This window comes from Pantherophis guttatus, chromosome 1 (assembly GCF_059756535.1).
Source record: "Pantherophis guttatus breed Tessera chromosome 1, ASM5975653v1, whole genome shotgun sequence".
NCBI classification, from domain to species: domain Eukaryota; kingdom Metazoa; phylum Chordata; class Lepidosauria; order Squamata; family Colubridae; genus Pantherophis; species Pantherophis guttatus.
The window spans coordinates 337,959,528-337,975,995 of record NC_142063.1 but is presented as its reverse complement, the minus strand read 5'-3'; the positions used below and the strand labels follow the sequence as shown (position 1 = coordinate 337,975,995).

At 41.1% G+C, this 16,468-nt stretch overlaps 1 long non-coding RNA gene across 1 annotated transcript; it reads left to right on the top strand.

Annotated features, from left to right (window-relative positions):
* Positions 1–36: 36 nt before the first annotated feature.
* On the top strand, positions 37–9,778 carry LOC132712285 (uncharacterized). Its single transcript, XR_009622977.2, has 3 exons — positions 37–195; positions 5,939–6,155; positions 6,895–9,778. It is a non-coding gene; the product is annotated as an uncharacterized LOC132712285 (long non-coding RNA).
* The last annotated feature ends 6,690 nt before the right edge of the window (positions 9,779–16,468 follow it).

The following is a 16,468-nucleotide window of genomic DNA, read 5'->3' as shown; positions in this document are numbered from 1 at the left end:
TCGGCTCGCGCGAAAGCGTCAGAACCGCGCATGTGCAATAAACGAGGCGAGACCCGGAAGTTGAAAGAAATACGGAGGAAAAAGCCAATGAGCTGCGCCCGTCCCGGAGAAAGGCGATGACAGCCACTGCACACGCGTTGACTCGCTCGTAGGCAGCCAGGTGTAGAAGTACTGCGCACGCGCAGAAGCCAAGAGGTGCCTTCCAGGTGTTAACAATCCCGGGAATATTAAATTAGTTAACTCACATATTTCTGCAGAAATGAAATAACATTGGGGGAGAAATTATTTAAGCTGCTCCGCAGGTTCTAGGATAAATAAAAGATATATCGAATATATAATGCATGTTATGGTTATACGATCTTAATTAAAAGGCTATTGCTTAATGCATTGTAAGCCGCCCTGAGTCTCCGGAGAAGGGCGGCATATAAATCAAATCAAATAAATAAATAAATAAATAAAATAAACCAGCTCAAGGACAGAAAACGGAAGGCTTCTGCATTTTTCTAAATATATTCTCAGTTGAGTAAAAACAAGATAGATTTGGAATAATGGATTTTGCATTTTATTAGTGTCTTTAAAAAATGCAATAGCTTCCAAAACCTGATTAACAGCAAAAAAAAATAAATGTTCAGATGATTCAAATACTAACCCACAATTCATTAAGGCTGCTTTATCAAAACTATGGGCTACGTTCCAATCAGTTGATTTAGAAGTAGACAAGGATCCTTGGAAACTTATGTAATGATAAAACTCGTTGACCTTTTGGTATTATATACTTCATTTGGGGGGGGGTTGTTTTGTTTTTAAGAAATGGAATAGGAGGTAGCAGATACTCCACTGAGTACTGAACTTGCTTTGTACTGCATTCAAATCTCCATTGTTACATCAGATAGTTTCCTCCTTCCTCATGTTCCGATTTGCTTACCATTTTGCCTGCCCCAGTTCCCAAAAACTCAGAAGGTTGCATAATATAAAGACAGATGATGCAGGCGCTGCAGGTCACAAAAGGTTATGCCTGTTGATGAAATTTATTAATTAGAAAAGATGGTATGAGGCTCCTGATGTTTCGCTATCAGACTAATTTGGGTCTCCAACTATAACAAATATGTCTATGTAATTTTTTGAACACAACATTTATTTATTTATTTATTTATTTTATTTTATTTTATTTTATTCAATTTGTATCCCGTCTTTCTTCTAGTGGACTCAGGGTGGTGCACAGCCAGAACTAAAACACATACCAATACAAAATTTAAATTTTTTAAAAAGAATTATATGACTTTGGCCCAAAATTTTAAACATTCAAACTAAAACCCATTGACAATTTAAAAGGCTAAAAAAGGGGGGGGGCAGTGTCACGCCAGCCCTGCTTGATGGAAAAGAAAAGTTTTTAGGGCATGGCGAAAGACCCGGAGATCCGATATCCTTCGTATCTCCGCGGGCAAATCGTTCCAGAGGGCAGGAGCTGCCACAGAGAAGGCCCTCCCCCTGGGAGTCGCCAGCTGACATTGCCTGGCTGATGGCACCCTGAGGAGTCCCTCTCTGTGGGAATGTACTGGTCGGTGGGAGGCTATCGGCGGCAGCAGGCGGTCCCGCAAATACCCAGGTCCTATGCTTGGGTACATTGAAGAGCTTTGTAACTGCCTTCATATGCATATACATATTTCCTAATCTAGCCTACAACCTTGAAATTTCCTAATGGGTTCTTAGCCAAATGCTAGCCAGGCCCAACTCTGACTAGATTTTGACCTGTGAAGCTTCTTCCTGCCTTAGATGGAAGAGTATCCTAAAAACAACACCATTTTATCCTGCTTGTTTTATGCAGGAGATGGAAACTGTTCCCATTTACAACCACAAACAGAATTTTAAACTGAAACTGAACATTTATTTCAAAGTTCTTCCAAGTGCCTAGTTTTTGAATAGGCAATCATTCCAATTTCAAAACTTCAACTTTACAGCAAATTTCTGTAGTGACTTTGTCCACTAGAGGTCACCAAAACTTTTTTCACCCTGGAAATAATGAGGAAGAACCCTGGGAAAAAAATGTATTTTATCTGTTTAAAAGTACTGGAATGCTGCATTTTTTAAGTTTCCTTCGTGTTGTTCATCCTTCTGCTCTGAGGCAACCTTATTGCTTAATGCAAATGTGTATCCCGTCTTTCTAAGCCATGAATTGCAATTGGGTTGTATTGTGGAAATCACCATTAAAAAGAAATGTAAAATGTAAAGCTGAGAAGCAGACTAAAAGGAGAACTATTCTCCATGAAAATTTGCTTCCTTTCCATTTGTGGACTCATATGCAGAAATAGATAATAAAGAAGTAAAAAAGAACAAAAAAGACAAGATCTCATTACATTGAGTTAAAAAAAATCTAGATAACAAGCCTATGCAATATTATTTTTGATCCTTGTTTTATACAATGTTTTGGCATACTCTGTTGTTTGAACTCATAATGGCTGCCAACTTGGATCTTTTTAATCCAGATGATTTAACCAATAAGAAATCTAAATCTAAGTCTCAAACTTTCTCCAATTGGCTGCTGGAAAACAATCTGGAGAATACCATGAATAGCCTTGAAAACAAATTGATTATCAAATAAATCAACCTGGACATCTTACTTGAGTCATAAATTATATTTTGAATTCATTACAGATGATTCTTGACTTGCAACCACAATTGAGCCCAAAATTTCTGTTGCTAAGTGAGACATTTGTTAGGTGAGTTTTGCCACATTCTACAACTTTTCTTACCACGGTTGCTAAGTGAATTATTGCAGTTGTCAAGTTAGTAACATGGTTGGTTGTTAAGTGAATCTGGCTTCCCCATTGACTTTGCTTGACCCCAGGACACTGCAACCACCATAAATATGAGTAGGTTGCCAAGCATCTGAATTTTGATCACATGACCATGAGGATGCTGTTATAGTCATAAGTATGTTGGAAGAAATACCCTTCTGGGTTCAGTTCCAAGTGGGGAAAAAGACACTGGAAACATGGAGACTGCTTGGAAAGATGGTTTAATGGTGGACAGGATCACATGGTTCGAGTTCCTGAAAAAGAAAAGCAGGGAGATGCTGCAAGTCCCCGGGTTTTATGCCCTATCTGGCTTTGAACTTCCTGGGGCCCAGAAAGAGTATCCTGATTGGTTGTCAGACTCCCAGGGGGTGGGGGTCTTAGCTAGCCTTGCTGCCTGATGTAATCTTCCTAGGTGCCATGTGGTGAGTTTCTGTTGCTAGATGGGTCCTATTGTGTTAGTTTCTGTTGCTAGATGGGTCCTATTGTGTTGCAGGTAATGGTCCATTGACAAAGATGGGAGGGAATTGAGTTTCTGCCTCTGGCCCATTGACAAAGGGGGGGGGGCAAGAAGGTGGGAGCTGCTTCGTCTTTAAAACATGCTTCTCCATTTCTCATCCAGGGAAACATAATATTCTGCCTTTTTAATATTTCCTAAAATATTTCATTCTTCTAGGAAAGGGGTGGGTGCTAACTTCCTACAAGTATGAAAAATGTCATAAGTCACTTTTTTCAGTGCCGTTGTAACTTTGAACAGTCACTAAATAAACTATGGTAAGTCGAGGACTTTTCTCTCTGGGAAACCTGAAAGGAAAGAGAATGGGAGAATGAGCAGCAGCAAAGTGGACTGACTCATAAGAGAGAATATTTGTACCTTAGGGTTGAAATGAAGGCTTGGTGTTCTCTGAGCTTAGTGGTTTTCTTGCAGATATTTCATTACCAAATTAGGTAACATCATCACTGCACCCAGTTAGGAGACCTGAAGGACCAGACCCTGTGACAGATCATCCTGGAGAATGTCTGTCTACATCAGTGGTTCTCAACCTTGGCAACTTTAAGATGTTTAACATTTCAAATCATGGTATTACCTATTCTGTATTTCAGCATTGGTGCTACAAGTCATGTTCTGCAAACAAAGTATAACTGTACAGACTTTTCTGTTCTTATCATTATTTCTACTTGTAGATATAGAATAGAATTAGAATTGAATTGAATTGAATTGAATTGAATTGAATTGAATTCTTTATTGGCTAAGTGTGATTGGACACACAAGGAATTTGTCTTCGGTGCATATGTTCTCTGTGTACATAAGGAGAGTAAAATACATTCCTCAAGAATAAAAAGATACAACACTTAGTGATAGTCAAGGTTACTAATAAGCTATCACATTGTACTAGGAAACAAATAAAAACAATATAAATTGAAAAATACAAGCAACATGGTTATAGTAATAAGTGGGAAGAGATAGGTACTAGTAAGGAAGAGAAGAAGAATAGTAATACAGTCTTAGTAAATTATTTGACAGTGTTGTAGGAATTAGTTGTTAAGCAGAGTGATGGCATTCGGGGAAAAACTGTCCTTGTGTCTAGTTGTTCTGGTAGTACAGTATAGTATAATGTCATGTAAAATAATGTAATGTAATCTAAAGAGCTACCTGATGTAGTGGTTTGGGGCATCAGCCTAGAAAACAAGATTTAGGCATGAAAGCAGGTAGGTGACTTTGGCAGGACACTTAGGCCTTCAGAAAAAAGGTAGGGCAAATCACTTCTGAAATTTTACTAATAAAATTGCAGGGCTCCACGTAATCCTCAAAAGTCAACTAAAAGCCCCTCAAATATATAAGCCACCCTCCCTCAAATCAGAGGTGGGATTCACTTACCTTCCCTACCGGTTTGCAAATGTGAGCGTATGCGCCTCCTCTGCGCATGCGGATGGCCTTCCATGCATGCTCTTTGCTTGTGCGTTACATCCGGGCGGGTGGGCAGAGCCTCTACCAGTTCACCAGAACCGGCTGAATCCCACCACTGCCTCAAATATATTGTAACCTGAGATTACAAGTTTTGTTAGGATTAAGATAGGAAAACATTTGTATATGTGTCAATGTGGATCCTGTATAGCTACAACTATTCATTTACTGGCCATTCAAAGTTACAATGGCACTGAAAAAAGTGAAGACCATTTTCACATTGACAACTGTTGGTCAGGTGATCACAATTTGGGTGCTTGGCAACAGTGTCCTGGGGTCAGGTGATCCCCTTTTGCGAACTTCTGACAAGGAAAGTCAATGGGGAAAAAAGCCAGATTCGATTAGCAACCATGTTGTTAACTTAATAACTGCAGTGATTCATTTAACGAGTCTGGCAACAAGTTCATAAAATGAAGCACAGTTCACTTAACAACTGTCTTGCTTAGCAATGGAAATGTTTTGCTCAATTGTCATCAAAAGTTCCGGACTACCTGTACATTCAGTATGATGCAAAATTCAGGTATAAGCTAAGAACAATTACAGGAAGGAAAGAATTTGGAAACCAGACAGGTTGTGTGATTAAGACTCTTGTGATTTACAATACAATCAGAATAGAGCTGGAAGGAATATTTGAGGTCTTCTAGACCAACCCCCTGCTCAAGCAGGAAACCTATACCATTTCAGATAAATAGCTGCCCAGTCTCTTCTTAAAAAACTCCAGTGATGAAGCACCCACAACTTCTGATGGCAAGCTCTTCCACTGGTTAATTGTCCTCACTGTTAGGAAGTTTCTCCTTAATTCCAGGTTGCTTCTCTCTTTGATTAGTTTCCATCCATTGTTTCTTGTCTTGCCTTCTGGTGCTTTGAAAAATAAGTTGACCCCCTCCTCTTTGTGGCAACCTCTTATATTCTGGAATACTGCTCTTATGTCCCCCCCAGTCTTTCTTTTTTCTAGACCAGCCAACCCCATTCTATGGACTTGGACATTCCATAATGATGAAGTCGATTCATTGTGTATTCACATTACGATAAATAACACTGTGATCCTCCTGGATTTGAAGATGCTAGATAGATAACAAAGAGATCCTCATTACATTCTTTTTTTTTAATATAAACGTTTTATTTTATATTTTGATTTTCTTCTTTCTGTTGTGTTTTTTATTTATTTTTGATCCTGAAGATGAAACTCAAATATTTTGGTCACCTAATGAGAAGGAAGGACTCACTGGAGAAGAGCCTAATGCTGGGAATGATTGAGGGCAAAAGAAGAATGGGACGACAGAGAATGAGGTGGCTGGATGGAGTCACTGAAGCGGGCGGCGTGAGATTAAATGGACTCCAGAGGATGGTAGAGGAAAGGAAGGCCTGGAAGAACGTTGTCCATGAGATCGCAATAGGTCAGACACGACTTCGCAACTAACAACAACAACAAATGCATTTTGTATCTTTTTATAGAATGTATACTTGTATTTTGTTCCTTTTGTTCTTTTTTTTTTTTTTTGTTATAATTTTGACAGAAATCCATTGCATTCTGAATACCGGTAGGTGCAAAACTTAGACAAGAGATCTTGCTTATAAGCATCCTGACATCATCTGCTTGGATCAATGTAGGAACAGCATTTTTTCCAATACAGATAGTTCTTGACTTATGACCGGTCACTTAGTAACCATTTTAAGTTATGACGAACCCTGAAAAAGTGACTTTGGATTCAGAGATCTGATTTTCCCCCCCCCCAGTCATGTGACCACATTTTGGCCGGTCATTAACTGGCCTGCATTTACGCCTGTTTGCAGTGTTCTGTGGTCATGGGACCCCAATTTATGAGGTTTTTGTCAGAAAACAGGCATTTACTTCCAGTTTCTAGAAAAATTGCCCCATAGTGAACCCCTGCATTTGCTTTATGGCTGCTGCAAAAGGAGTCATAAAATTGGTGTCAGATTTAATGACCATCATGACCTATGATCATAATTAGAGGCTCAATTACAATTTTAAAACAAGGATTACGCGTATGATTTTATTAAATATTAAAACCACTGCAATTAACATCACTTGAAAGGCATTACATATAATTATGTAATATGATATTAAATGGTATAATTATATTGCTATTATGTAACATGCTATATATTTTACAGGAGAAAAAGCTTAGCTTGTATCTAATATCCTATTTAGTATCAGAAGAAACACCCGTGCAAGCAAGCGCAGGCACGCCCACGAGCAAACCGGTAGCGACGGGATTTGAATCCCACTACTGCCAATTGGCTGGCATCCAATTAAAAGCCATCATGAACTGAATAGAGAATGTAATGAAAGCCCTCATCCCATGTTTGGAGGCTCTTAGGATCTGAGGAACAGCCTTAGATCCAACTTGAACAAGATTGAATTTCAATTCATCCATGAACCCACTGATTCTGGAATTATTATATTGTATTATAGTCAAGGCTATGGTTTTCCCAGTTGCAATGTATGGTTGTGAAAGTTGGACCATAAGAAAGGTTGAGAGTCAAAGAATTGAGGCCTTTGAACGATGGTGCTGGAGAAGACTCCTGCGAGTCCCTTGGACTGCAAGGCGATCAAACCGGTCAGTCCTAGAGGAGATCAACCCTGACTGCTCTTTAGAAGGCCAGATCCTGAAGGTGAAACTCAAATACTTTGGCCACCTAATGAGAAGGAAGGACTCACTGGAGAAGAGCCTCATGCTGGGAATGATGGAGGGCAAAAGAAGAAGGGGACGACAGAGAACGAGGTGGTATTACAGTATCCTTCTCCTGCCATGCCCACCAAGCCACACCTACCAAGCGACACCCGCAAACCAGTAGTCAAAAAATTTGAAACCCACCACTGCTAGCCACCACTGCCAACACACACAGACACACACACACATATATCCGACAAAGTTAATGGCTGCCTAACCACCCACCCAGTACAGCCTTCACTGATCTGTTGAAAGGCGTGTGAATACAGCTGGTAACTTGCAGGTGTATCTGTGTCCACAGTAGCCTCTTTTTCCTTCCTACTTTTTCTCACCAAACCTGTCTGGCATTTTTATATACTTCCAGACTGGATCCCACATTGCATTCCATACATTCTGCTGGAGGGTATGGCAGACTCTCTGCCAAGCAGGTTGCAAAGTCCAGACAGGTCTGTGACTGTTGCCCTGAAAATCAAAACATGAAATAACCATCACGGGATTCTGGGTTTCCTAAGCAGGAACAACATCCTCTAAACACAAGAGCTTGTTTTTCCACAGATTCTCGAACTTGTTAACTTAGCACCAGGGGCGAAATCCAGCAGGTTCTGACAGGTTCTGGAGAACCGGTTGCAGAAATTTTGAGCAGTTTGGAGAACCAGCAAAGACCACCTCTGGCTGGCCCCAGAGTGGGGTGGGAATGGAGATTTTGCAGTATCCTTCCCCTGGAGTGGGGTGGGAATGGAGATTTTGCAGTATCCTTCCCCTGGAGTGGGGTGGGAATGGAGATTTTGCAGTATCCAAGCCACGCCCTCAGAACCAGTAGTAAAAAAATTTGGATTTCAGACCTGCTTAGCACCCTAGAAAAGGTGTACAAAGTTGACTTTTGTAGCATCTCCTGTTTTAACTGCCTCAGATCTCACATTGATAACAGTTGTTATTCATCAGAGACTTGGGCAGGGTGGAGCGCCAGACAGCTGCCAGCATCTTACATACTTACACTGAAATGGTTATTGCAAACAGAAAGGTTTTTATTGCTCCATCACAGACTGAGGGTTTTCTTTGAAGTCTTTGCAAGGTTTTGCAAGACAATATATCTTGCATACTTTTCCAAATACGTGCTTGTGTGCATGTAATGGTGTGGGTGTGGCTCTGTCGATATATATTTATATGTCCATGTGCATCTATGATCTCTGTGATAGAGAAATTACAGAATCTGTGGCCTCCCAAATGTTGTTCAATGTATGGCTGTGAAAGTTGGACCAAGTATGGATCTACGTACTTTCCGTCAGGCCCTCAAAACTTTTTTATTTCATCAAGCCGGGCTGGCCTAACTCCAATGGTGTAATTTTAATTTGAATTTTAAATGGGGGATTTTAACTGTCGGGCCAAATTGTTTAATATATTTTTAAATTGTTTTTAAATTTTGTATTCTATGTTTTTTACCTATGGCTGCTCACCGCCCTGAGTCCTTCAGGAGAAGGGCAGTATATAAATTTAAATATTAAATTAAATTAAAATTAAATAAGGAACGCTGAGCGCCAAAGAATTGAGGCCTTTGAACGATGGTGCTGGAGAAGACTCCTGCGAGTCCCTTGGACTGCAAGGCGATCAAACCGGTTAGTCCTAGAGGAGATCAACCCTGACTGTTCTTTAGAAGGCCAGATCCTGAAAAGGAAACTAAATACTTTGGCCACCTAATGAGAAAGAAGGACTCGCTGGAGAAGAGCCTAATGCTGGGAAAGATTGAGGGCAAAAGAAGAAGGGGACGACGGAGAATGAGGTGGCTGGATGGAGTCACTGAAGCAGTCGGCGTGAGGTTAAATGGACTCCAGAGGACAGGAAGGCCTGGAGGAACGTTGTCCATGGGGTTGCGGTGGATCAGACACGACTTCGCAACTAAAAACAACAAAAATCAAATTGGCTCAGAGAGAACAATCAATGGTTCTGGTCTCTTCAACCCACTATTCTATCTCCTACCTTTAGGATGGGAGATCAGGACTATTCTTGCTTATCTTTGGCCTTTCTTTGAATAGTTAAGCACAACAAAGTGTTGGATTGCACCTGACAGTCTTTAAGCAAGTACTGAAGCCATTTCAAATTTTAGAAACATTTTTGGAAAGATGATGTGGATTGGGGCTTTGCTTTACAACAGGGGTCCCCAATCTCTGGTCCGTGGAGCAGTACCGCATCACGGCATGCCAGAAATGGGGCCACGCAAACAAGCAAAGCCTCACCTGCGGGATGCAGGCAGCAGACAAAACCCTGCCCCTCCAGTCTGCAGAAAAGCCTCTCTCCATGGAACCTATTGATTAAAAAAAATGTCTATAGTCAAGTTCGTTTTTTTTCTTCTTTTCTTATTCCTAGCCTTTTTTTTTTTTTTTTTTGTGGCAAGCTTTTGCAAAACCCTAGAGTCCCAGGTTTGTAAAACCATAGCCCAAACAAACCTAGATAAGGAATCAAGGGTCAATAATTATGGAAAATATACAGGTAGTCTTTGACTTACGACCACAATTGAGCCCAAAATTTCTGTTGCTAAGTGAGACATTTGTTAAGTGAATTTTGCCCCATTCTACGACCTTTCCTGCCATAGCTATTAAATGAATCACTTCAGCAGATAAGTTAGTAATACGGTTGTTAAGGGAATCTGGCTTCCCCATTGACTTTGCTTGTCAAAAGCTTGCAAAAGGTGATCGATCACATCAGAGGTGGGTTTCAGCAGGTTCTGACCAGTTCTGGAGAACCGGTAGCAAAAATTTTGAGTAGTCCAGAGAACCGGTAGTAAAAATTTTGACTGGCCCCGCCCCCATCTATTCTCTGCCTCCCGAGTCCCAGCTGATTGAGAGGAAATGGGGATTTTGCAGTTTCCTTCCCCTGGATTGGGGAGGGAATGGAGATTTTACAGTATCTTTCCCCTGCCACGCCCACCAAGCCATGCCACGCCCACCAAGCCACGCCCACAGAATGGTAGTAAAAAAATTTGAAACCCATCACTGGATCACATGACCCTGGGACACTGCAACCGTCATAAGTAGAGTTGTAAGTACATTTGAGTTTTGATCATGGGGATGCTACAAAGGTTATAAGCGTGAAAAATGGTTGTCAGTCACTTTTGTCAGTACCATTGTAAGTTTGAATGGTCACTAAATGAACTGTTGTAAGATGAGGTCTATCTGTACTTCGCTCTTCAGAACAGTTGCTGTAATAGCAGCTGAAATGGCATCACATTAGCCCATCTTCCCATTGCAAAGAACAGAGAATGAACTAGAAAACAAGATTCAGAGGGCTTGCACAGTGGGAGGTTTCAAGTAGCAACTTTATCTAGATTATGTACATTCAGCCGACACACTCCACCGAACTCACCCTAAAGGACCTTGAATTCTGGTACATCTTCTACTAAACTTATTTTTGTTCACTTAGAAGGCCTGGCACCTTCAATTTACAAAAACCTCAAAACAACAACTGATCTAACTCTGGCTAGATCTCTGTGTTTCCGTAGTGAATTATTGCTATTTTCTTCTTGGTCTAGTCTGCCAGAACAATAAAAATAAAAATAAAAACATTTTGTTTTGTTATATCATTGGTTGGAAAACAGCAGTCCTACTTCAGTGGGTCAGAAAAGTGCTCTAAAGCTCAACTATAACTAAGAATAGAGCACGGTATTCATCCTCCCATATTTGGACTCACCAACACATAGCCTTGGATCCATTATAGCAGGAGGTCTCCAAAACTTGGCAACTTGATCACTCGTGGACTGGCTGGGGAATTCTGGGAGTTGAAGTCCACAAGTCTTAAAGTTGCCAACTCTGGAGACCCCTGCATTATAGTATAGGTCAGGGGTCTGCAACCTTAAACACTCAAAAGAGCCATTTGGACCCGTTTCCCACAGAAAAGAAAACACCGGGAGCCACAAAACCCTTCCTGTGCCTGACTATTTCTTGAGCGGCCACAAAACTAGCATATGTAGTTGAATTGAATGTTCTGTTTTCTTCTGAAACTTTTCTTTTCCTGGATTTATCCATGGTTGGCCTACCGGGGGTTGAAAAGCTCAATAAATCGCGTGCCAGCGGGTGTCACACATTGGTGGCTGTGACGCAGTGGTGGGTTTCAAATTTTTTTACTACCGGTTCTGTGGGCGTGGCTTGGTGGGCATGGCAGGGGAAGGATACTGTAAAATCTCCATTCCCTCCCCACTCCAGGGGAAGGTTACTGCAAAATTCCCATTTCCTCCTGATCAGTTGGGACTTGAGAGGCAGAGAATAGATGGAGGCGGGTCCAATCAGAATTTTTACTACCGGTTCTCCAAACTATTCAAAATTTCCGCTACAGGTTCTCCAGAACTGGTCAGAACCTGCTGAAACCCACCTCTGATGCCACTTGCCATGCACACAGATTTTGATCACGTGATTATGGCGATGCTGTAACAATCGCAATGCAAGGATCGGTTCTAAAAAAAAGGGATCACTTCTTTTCCAGGGCCATTGTAACTTTGAACAATCACTAAATGTAATTTAGTCTGTAAGTCAAGGATTCGTTTATGTCAAACCACACTTTGCATAACTTCATAACTTCATTGGACAATATTCTCCTTGCTTGTATCATGCAACATTGCACAAGTATGTCATCTGATACATTCTTCTTTTCTTCTTTCCTTGTTTGTCTGAAATTAGATAGAAGGTGATAAACAAGACACAGAGACTTTTCTTGTAGTTCATCCCGTTTGCATAAAAGACTCACCTGTCCTTTGGCGGCATTCCTCTGACATCAACTATGATGTCACTCTGGATCCGGTTATGCAAAATTTGAGCCAATGGGCACAACTTGGAATATTGAGAGCGCTTGTGGCTACGCTTTCCAAATATCCCTTGTGAGTCATTGTGAGTGAGTTGGGCAGCTATATAAATTTCTTCCATAAATAAATAATAAATAAAATGGCTGCCATGAGGCCAATGCGAGGTTCACAAAATGGTTGCCAGAATGAGCAGGGCCCAGGGGACAAAAAACATTGAATAGAAAATAAACCGGTGAGGGGATACCCCGCCATTCAGTCTAAACCTCTAGGATATACAATGCAGAGTACAGTGGTACCTCAGTACTCATCATTAATTGGTTCCAGGAGGTGCGATAAGTACCAAAAATGATGAATATCAAACAATTTTTTCTGATAAGGAATAATGTACCCTGTTTCCCCCAAAATAAGACATCCCCTGATAATAAGCCCAATCGGGCTTTTGAGCACATGGCAATAAGGCCAAGCGCTTATGTCAGGGTTCAAAAAAAATATAAGACAGGGTCTTATTTTCAGGGAAACATGGTAGTGAGTCACTAGGCAGCCGACATCAACAAGTTTTAGCTTATGCGTTGAGTACCAAACAAATGATGAGTACCGGGACAAAATTTTTGCATCAAAATGCATTGAATACCAAATTCAATGAGTTTCAAAGCAATTGAGTACCAAGGTACCACTGTATTTGTAGTTCAGGGTTGAACCCGGAGTTTTTGGCGCTCCAATCTTAAGTTGTTTGCCCTGGTGCAGCAGTTAAAGTGCAGTATTGCAGGCAAACTCTGTCCACAGTCTGGAGTTCGATCCTGACAGGGCTCAAGGTTGACTCGGCCTTCCCTCCTTCTGAGGTCGGTAAAACGAGAGCCCAGATTGTTGGGGGCAGTATACTGACACTGCAAACTGCCCATAGAGTGTTGTAAAGAATTGGAATTGTATGTAAGTTTACATGCTATTGCTATCACTATCGCTAACGAATGTTTCAAGACCCAAATAGGTATAACATCATCAGTGCCATTGATTGTGCACTGATCCTTATGATTGAGTACAGACTGATGATGTTACTTACTTGGGCAGGGGTGGGTTCTACTTATCTTTACTATCGATTCGCAACGGGGCCGCATGCACACAGGATCAGTGGACAGAGCCTCCCGCCGGTTTTACTACCAGTTCTATAGAACCGGTGCAAACCGGAAGCAACCCACCACTGTACTTGGGTCATGAAACATCTGCACAAGCAGTCAAACTCAGAGGGCACCAAAGACTGCACAATTCTAGAATATCATCTAATACCCCAGCTAACTTGTTTCTTTTCTTTTTCTGAGCAAGTGAACACATTTCAAAACCCTGCTTTTGTTTTGTACAATCCCAGGAACTTCTATATGGGGTTATGATGGTAGTACATATATTTTTTTGTTTTACAAGGTGCCAGGTTTTGCTTTTTTTTTTCATTAAAAGTCCAGGTAGTCCTCAACTTATAGTAATTCGTTTATCAACCATTCAAAATTAAATAATACTGGAAAAAAATGACTTAAAACCAGCCCCTTGCATCTATGACTGTTGCAGCATCCCCATGGTCACATGATCAAAATTTGGGGCCTTGGCAACCGGCATGTATTGACAATGGTTGCAGCATCCTGGGGTCACGTGATTGTCATTTGTGACCTTCCCTGCCAGCTTCCGACAAACAAAATCAGTGGGGGAAGCCGGATTCGTTTAACAACCACATGATTCACTTTAAAAAAATGCAAGGATTCACTTAACAACTGGGCAGAAAACCCACTTAACAACCACCTTGCTTAACAACAAAAATTCGGCTTCCAATTGTGGTCTTAAATTGAGGACTATCTGTACCTTAAAACTATGAAGTATCAAAGACGGCATTTGTCAGCATACAGTATTACCAACACAGATATTGAGATCATTTTCAACATTTCTCTATGCGTATGTCTGTGTTGTGGCCCGTCAGCGGCCTGTGCAGCTAGTAGCTGATTCCGACAGCGAGGAGGCTGGTGTGGTGCTGCGCCAGCAGCCTGTGCAGCTGGCACTCGAGTCAGACAATGAGGAGGCTGGAGAAGATATGGTGCCAGAGGCGGGGATTCAGCCAGGGCCTTCGGAACCTCCAGAAGCTTCCATAGGTGAAGAGGAAGAAGTGGAGGAGCCTCTTCTTGATGCACGGGCGCACAGAGCTGCCAAAAGGCAGGAGTGGCTACTCAGGAGGAGGAGGTCTCCTCGAGAGTAAGGCTTGGGGCTAATTGGCTGCTCCCTTAGCCTATTTAAGGAAGGACGACGACTGAAGCAATTTGCAGAGAACAACTTCGTTCACTCTTCTTCGCGTCTTGATCTTAGTTCTCTTATCAGTTTCCTGCAAATTGCTTCTGGGCTTTCTGCCAACCATAGTAAGATTACGATTATTTATTCTTTGGATTCTTGTAGGCTGTTAAGAAAGTTAATTAACAGCCTTTGTTTGAAAAAGACTGATTTAATTTAGTAAATTAAGGTTCGTACAGACTTCGTGTGTGCTGCGTTCTTTGGGGTCCGTAGTTGGGGCAGAACAGTCTATTAGTGGGAGATTCAATGTGATCTACTGGGGAAGGTGCTCGGCTAAAAGGAGGGAGACCCAGATTCTAGGTTTTTTTTCCTTTGGCACAGAAGGCCTCTGGGTGACTTTGGTCCAGTTCCTCTTTCTCAAGCAACTGAAAAACCAACTCCTTGTTGAATTTTGATGTCTTCCCCATGTGAATTATGCAAGCAGAATGCAAATATGCAGGTGTTGCAACTAAGTGGGACAAAAGCTAAGAACAATTATTCAATGGAATGGCTTACCTCTGGAAGTTGTAAATACATCATTGGAAGTTTTCCAGAAGGGACTGGACAGCCATTTGTCCCGAATTATATAGGGTCTCCTGCTTGAGCAGGGGATTGGACTAGAAGACCTTCAAGGTCCCGTCCAATCCTACAATTCTATGTTCTATGTTCAAAGAACAACCATCTTCCCTTCCTCCTCAGATACAGGTAGTCCTTGACTTACAATAGTTTGTTTAGTGACCATTCAAAGTTACAACAGCACTGGAAAAGGTGACATGATGATTTTTCACACTTACAACCGTTGTAGACGCCCCATGGTCAGGTGATCAAAATTCGGTTGCTTGCTAACTGACTCATATTTACGTGTCAGTGTCCCTGGGGTCATGTGATCACCTTTTGTGACCTTCTGACAAGCAAAAACAATTCGGAAGCCAGATTCACTTAACAACTGGTTTACTAACTAATCAACTGCAGTGATTCACTTAACAACTGTGGCAAGGAAGATCGTAAAATGGGGCAAAACTCACTTAACAAATGTCTCACTTAGCAACAGAAATTTTGGGCTCAGTTATGGTTGTAAGTCCATGACTAGCTATATATGTATGGAGTTCCAACATCTGAGTATGAAATATTGAATCGCTTATTATAGGTATTATCAAGTCTTAAGCACTTTTATGCAGCTCATTCTTCCATAATTTGTTTTGTCTTATCTGCATTTTACTCTGATTTTGGGTTACTCTTTTTAGGTAAGATCACTAAAATGAAAAATATAAACAAAGAGATAGCATGGTATTGATGTCAGCTGTTTTTGCAATAAGTTATTACGAAAATCTACCTTCCTCCTTCCAATACAAAGGAGAAAACATTATTACTTTGAGATTGCCACAGTTTCCAAGTTCCAATACAACTATTCTTTTGTATTTATTTATTAGTTATTTGATTTCCATAGGCACCCATTTCAGCAAATGACTCTTTAACAATTAATTCCAGGCCAAAGCATTACAATGATATGACTAAGGGATATCGCAGCCACATAGACTTCTAACTTTTTTTTTTAATGTAATTTGCATACAAGTGCTTAACCCTTAACCTAAATAATCTTGTGTTTTATCCCGGTTTTCTTATAGCAGATAACAGACCTGCTGTTACAGGGTAAAAGAATATAGAATACAGAATAACATAGTTGGAAGGGACCTTGGAGGAGGTCTTCGTTCAACCACTGCTCAAGCAGGAAATCTATACCATTCCAGACTGAAGGAAGTTAGCACCCTCCCCTAGGAAAATGAAATATATTAGGAAATATTAAAAGGGCAGAATATTTCTCCTAAAAGGGAGGCAGAAACTCAGCCCCCCACCTTTGTCAATGGGCCATTCAGGCCTGGGCCAGTCTAATCTACATAAGAAAGATCTACCTCCTTCAGGCAGAGCCATA